The sequence below is a fragment of the Schistocerca cancellata genome, chromosome 3, assembly GCF_023864275.1.
Source record: "Schistocerca cancellata isolate TAMUIC-IGC-003103 chromosome 3, iqSchCanc2.1, whole genome shotgun sequence".
Taxonomy (NCBI): Eukaryota; Metazoa; Arthropoda; class Insecta; order Orthoptera; family Acrididae; genus Schistocerca; species Schistocerca cancellata.
Window position 1 is genome coordinate 282,084,675 of NC_064628.1, and position 6,669 is coordinate 282,091,343.

Below are 6,669 nucleotides of genomic sequence, written 5' to 3' on the forward strand. Positions count from 1 at the left end.
TGAATTTTATATTATACTTAAAGAACTATAATTAAAAATTATTAACATTCTCCTTTTTGATATATTCAAAAAACGTCATGCGAGAAGCTTACTGTATGCAAAAAGATTAAACAGAGAAAATTTTGTAGAAATCTCTCGAACAGTTTCTGAAAAGTACATGCATTATTTTTTAAAACTAAAAATTTTAAATTCTATAAAAAAGTTAAATATACATAATGCAAGAAACTTAACAGTTAATGTGTTAGTTTCATGTAAAGCATGGTACAAAATTTCATTGCCATTCTTCAAAATTTGAATTTGGTGCACCTTTTAGAAAGTGTGAGTTTTTCATTAACGTCCCCCCTTAAGCCTTCATATTCAGCATCTCCCTCTCACTGCCGCTGTATATATGTGTCTGTCTCCCATTGACTCCCTGTCTCCCTTCGTCTTTCTTTACCAATGCCACTGTCCCTCTCACTTTGCATCCCACTGACACTGTCTCCTCTCTCTTTCAGCTTCATTGTCACTTTGCAACGCCCTTTCAGCCGAAAAAAGTGCTAATAGTTAGCGTACCAAAATTTTTGGAGACGAAGGCGGAATGAGAACTGAGACAGCTGATTCCTCACTTTTCTGTCAGTGTCTTTTAAAGAGGAGGTTTTCGAACAGGAGCTTTTTGCCACTAGTTCCCTTCTTTTTCCTGCTACAGCAGGGCGTGCTGTTTATGTAAAACGAATTTTGTAGTCCAGTTCGACAGTTTTTTGTAAACTTTGACACGTGTATATAACTTGACACATATAAACAACAAATAAGTACATATAATGTAAGGTTAACACAAAATCGTTTGCGTTACATTTTTTTCTGCATAATTTGTTCATCGATGGCAATTCATTGAAAACACCGATCTCATGATTTATATCTTAAAAAGTGCAAATGTTATTATAAATATTTTACGGAATTTGCAGTTCTCCAGTTTTATATACTTTCTGGCAGTCTTTTTAAGTTCTTTTCAGGCAGTTTTAATTCAAGTTTTGTCACTGCAGTATACCTTTGGGCGTGTTTGTATAGGCGTGAGGTGCCAATTACAATTAGGCAGAGCGCCATTATGATTTATTGGTGAAAAAATGTTGACTAAAAACATAGATTGGTGACCTCAGAACCCTTGCGATAGCCCTAGAATCCTTATCATGCTTTCACTACTTTACGCCTCAGTCCGGATATTACGTGCATAATTTACGTACTACGGTACCTTTGAACCTCTGGATACCGGTAAGGGATAGTGATATCTAAAACTGTTTCAGCTTTCCCCAAGAATGTCATCTTAGGAGCACATGACAAAAATTTCGATTATATGCCGTGAATAGAAATTATATACGTGATCATCCTCACATCTGATGACTTTTGTTCCCAAAAGCATGGCTTTTGGATGCATCTTGATAACGGACACAGATTTTCGAAAACGGGAAGTAGCGTCTGTAGATGTATGTCTAAAAAATGTGTAGTTATAACTTGAGCAACATGTTACGGATAGTTATTTAAATAACTGCGACCCACGGTGAAAATAAGTCTAAAACGGGAATTTGCGGTTATCTGCGTCAGTACCGTAACTTTGGGCGTCTGGATCTCAGTAACGGATAATGATATCGAAAAAAGTTTCGAAGTTCCTCGAGAATATCATCTTAAGAAAGTATGGTAAAAATTTAGACGGTCTGCCATGAATAGAAAACGTAGAAATGTCTATCCCTACAATTGGTACTTTTCGTACCCAAAAACCTTGTTTTCTGTGTTTTCTCAGGAGCTATCCATGAACAAATATAAGCTTCCTAAGATCTACCCTGGACCACAACTAATACTAAAAAACCAATCGATCTGCTCTATTTGCCTGATCCGGAGAAAATGAGTAATGGTTAAATTTTGACCCTGTAGTGTAGGACGACTACAGCACGCCCGTTTTTTGGATAGATACATAGATGGTCGCTAGGTCAAGGGCTATCCAAAGCACTGACCCTTTATCTTTGTAATTAATAGACACGGTATATGACCCCCCGGGAAATCGTATTTTCGCGCCGGGCTTTTTGGAACATATTTGTAACGTGCACTGTTGTGCACGAACCGATATTCTTCAATACAGAGCCATTCGTACTTGTCGCGGAGGCTTGCGTGCGACACCTACAAATGCCGTCTGATAGAGTCAGGAGAGATAAATTTGAGCTATAGATGTCAAATGCTCTTAGATAACCTTTTTGATTCAAGGCATTGCATCCAATGATAGTCCTGCCTGTGAAATTGCAGACTGCCTTTACCCATTACGGACTGCCTCCAAGAGGACAAATAAAATTCCAGCACTTTGTACCAGCTTTGAAATTTGGACTCAAAATTCTTCGTATTTGCCTTTACTGAAATAAGATATTAACAGACTTAGGTACCAAATTTCAGTCTTATTTTAATACGTCAGGCTCGGAAAGTATACATACAAATTGCTTGGGCTCAGTGACTTGGTCGAATCTGTTTATACACGTACATGAATCGATCATTTCCCGGGAGGGGTGTACAGAATGTGCTTTTCTGCGCCTTGAGATTCTAGTCATTAAGGCATTCAAACTACCCAAAGCCAGTTCGGTTTTTACGGCGGCGACAGTAGCTTTTTCGGAAGCATTGAAATTTGTACCTTCAACTCCCTTCTTAAACATATTAATCGAGTCCGACTTCGGGAGTATCACTGAATGTATTTCACACCAGATACGAAAGAAAACAGCCAACCGTTATATACTGGATGTTGTACTGCAATATGTTAGCAGTAAACGGAGAGCATTTATAGGAAAAGGAAGATTGGGTTTAGAATCCTGCCGATATCGAGGTGATTAGAGACAGAGGACAAGCTCGGAATGTTTCAAGGATGGGAAAGGAAATCAGCCAGGCCCTTTCAAAGTAATCGTACCGGCATTTGCTCAGAGAGATTTACTGTAATCTTGGAAAACCTAAATCAGGATGGCCGGATGCGGGTTTTAACCGTCGACCTCTAGAATGTGAGTTTATTGTTTTAACCAATGAGCTGCCTCTTCTTCGATTTGAAATTGGCGTTTACGGTTTAGTTATATGAAGTCAATATCCACGGAAGACATCAATGGCAAGACATATGTGAAGCGTCTCATCAAACGAAACGTGGATAGCATTACAACCTCAAATTTCTACAAGATCGAGGTTTACCAAGACACTTTTGGAGTGATCAACAATTTCCTCTATAGTATCTTCACAAGCTAAGATCGCCAAAAGAAGCATTTCATTGGATGACCAGTTTTGAAAGAGCTATGGTGTCGTCGTAGGATGTGCAAAACGACACAGCAGTTAATCGTGTCCTCAGTGACATAACCCAGAAGTTTGCTTCGTTAAGCAAGGAAATGCAAAGTCAAATTATAATAAAAACACGAATTCTGGAAAACAATTTCTCATCTATTTATTGCATAGGAAGCAAATACTAAGCGTCATACTAAAGCCAGTGTGCAGTGGCAGCCGAAAACAGTAAGATACAGATCTCTTTTTCTTTAATTTTTTTTTAGAAAGTATGTGCAGTTTTTAATTTATTTACTGCAACCACACATTGAATTCGTTTTGTTCAGTGTTTTTCACCAATATAGTTAATTTAAGCCATCTTCTTAGTAATGACTTTTATTTACTAAACATTCTTTTAAATTATAAAATTTGCAATATCTGCGTAGAAACAATAGCAGAAAGATAAATTTACAGGAGTGGGGGAGGGCTGGGGGCACTGTTTTGCTAGTTCCACCGCGGATGCAGGATCACGTGGGTACGGCTGCGTTCTTGGCATTCAGAAGACAGGCGAACGGGACCTTGCACGATGAGCAGGTGGCGCGCGCTTGTTGCGTTTCAGCGTGACGCAGCTTTCCCACCACGTGCTGCGTCATTAGCCAGAGCTGTCTGTGCAAGTAAGAGTGACTCAGCAGCTTCACAGTCCGCCGCAGTCTGAACCACTGCGGAAATACAGCTGTTGCGTGTCGTTTTGATGAAGGAAAAGAGCCAGAAGCCGTGGAATTGCATGCCACAGACGAGTTTTTGCAGCTGGCCGCCACCACCCATCCCTACGACGATCACCAGACAGCAGACAATTTGTGCTCTCGTTAGTGAAGAGAACCTGCACGTCAGTAATCCAGGTTCCATTCTAGGCGCTTCACGCTGGTGTGAGTTGTGCTGTACTGTTTTTTAAATTGTATTTTATTTACCTTTTTTTATTTATTGGCTTTCGGAACGTGTCCAACAAAATGGTTCAAATGGCTCTGAGCACTATGGGAATTAACTTCTGAGGTCATCAGTCCCCTAGAACTTAGAACTACTTGAACCTAACTAACCCTAGGACGTCACACACATCCATGCCCGAGGCAAGATTCGAACCTGCGGCCGTAGCGGTAGCGCGGTTCCAGACTGTAGCGCCTAGAACCGCTCGGCCACTTCGGCCGACCGTGTCCAACACCCATATAGTTATTTCATCACTGGTAATGTTATATTACCGTTTGTTTTGACAATTCAGAGTATACATTAAAGTCATACCTGGTACGAAGCTACAGAGCTGTACTGTTGTTCGTAATGGACAGTTACTCATCAGATCGATCTTATGAAGACAGATGCGTTTTATCGGGATTGACACACCCATGTCAGGGGTCTCTAAACAGGAAATGTGGATTTCTGTTACGTTCTTCTCGGACCATAATTTGTCAGTAACTGTGGACATCTGGTGTTGTTGACTGTCAGCAACAACCACAACGCAGATCTTAATTATGCTATATCTCACGGTAGAATTTTCGTCAATCCGGCGGGCAACATCCCGTGACGACAACTCTCCGTGTAGTAAACTAAAAACGCATGCGCGATTTAAGCTTCAAGTGAAACACTGAGGCCTCTTTACGAACAGAACAGTATACAGTGTGAACCAGAACTCCACCGACAAACTTTCGGGAGTGGTAGTATGTACCAAACGAACAAAAAAAGTCTAGTGGCTATGGTCCCAAAATGCATACCTTAAGAGATACGAGCACAGGTTCAATAGAAGGTGTGCACTCGAGCATTTTAGACTCCGTGCTTACTGGATTATTTTTTTTTGGTCCATACTACAACCTCTGAAGGATTGTAGGAGGAGCTGTGGTTCACCCTGTATACAAGCTGCGGTTAGAGACACAGCGCCCTCTAATCAACCCCACTAATAAAGTAGGCTTACTTTTGCCTTCGTTAAGTAGGTGACTGTACGTATCGCTTCCTCCGTACTTTAGAACAAACAGGAAAACGTTTGCGTTTTAAAAATGAGAAAAAGACCTATTCAGGTCATGAGAAGGATGCATTTAAAACTATTTGAGGTTACCTTATCCCACACTCATTTAAAAGTCAGGCTGACGAAGCTTGTTACTGAAGTTGTCGGTATTATTACCAAACAGTACTCTTGTATGACTGCATTTATCTATTCTACTTTGTAGTTAACCCACTTTGCTTTCGTCTTGTCGTTTACTATTGACAAATACACCTCCTTTTTCCCGGTTTCCCTTATTTTTGGAGTGCAACAAACATTTTGTTGCGTTCTATATGTGGAAGGTTTTAAATGTTACAGGTATGTACTCTGTGCTGTTCGGTAGTGTTTTACATCGCCACTCTTACTTGAGAATTTTCCGCAGATATCTGGTAACTAAAACAAGACTGGAAAGTTACAATTAACGACATTATGCTAGAGTAACTTTCCCGCTATTAGAAAGGGTGGTTGTAAATTTATAATACGAGGCTCTTTGGTTTCTAAAATGTATGTGAAATCTTATGGTACTTAACTGCTAAGGTCGTCAGTCCCTAAGCTTACACACTACTTAACCTAAATCATCCTAAGGACAAACACACACACCCATGCCTGAGGGAGGACTCGAAGCTCCGCCGGGACCAGCCGCACAGTCCATGGCTGCAGCGCCTTAGACTCTTTGGTTTCTAAAATGCTCCGGTGTTTAGCAATGTATGCCAATATAAGAAACGTATTATTAAAATAAAGTTTAAAATATATATTTTTACTGTGCTTTGACTTCTCTTGGCGATTAACCTAGTAACGGTTGGAATTCCCACGCGCTCCCGCCAGTAGCTTATCAGCTGTACTTTACTAATGCTTTCGCGTGAAAACATGTGACTCAGAACACACTATCTTATCTCTGTAGGATCCAGAAGTGCAGTCACTGTTTACGTAATTCTAAGTTTGGTACTACGCCAAGTCACGTTGTTTTCTGCAGTTGAGAGGCTGATTTAAATATTCTACTTACAAGGGAACCTCCCCATCGCACCCCCCTCAGATTTAGTTATAAGTTGGCACAGTAGATAGGCCTTGAAAAACCGAACACAGATCAATCGAGAAAACAGGAAGAAGTTGTGTGGAACTATGAAAAAATAAGCAAAATATACAAACTGAGTAGTCCATGTGCAAGATAAGCAACATCAAGGATTATCCGAACTCATGAGCGCCGTGGTGTCGTGGTTAGCGTGAGCAGTTGAGAAATGAGAGGTCCTTCGTTCAAGTCTTCCTCGAGTAAAAATTTTACTTTCTTTATTTTCGCAAAGTTATGATCTGTCCGTTCGTTCATTGACGTCTCTGTTCACTGTAATAAGTTTAGTGTCTGTGTTTTGCGACCGCACCGCAAAACCGTGCGATTAGTAGACGAA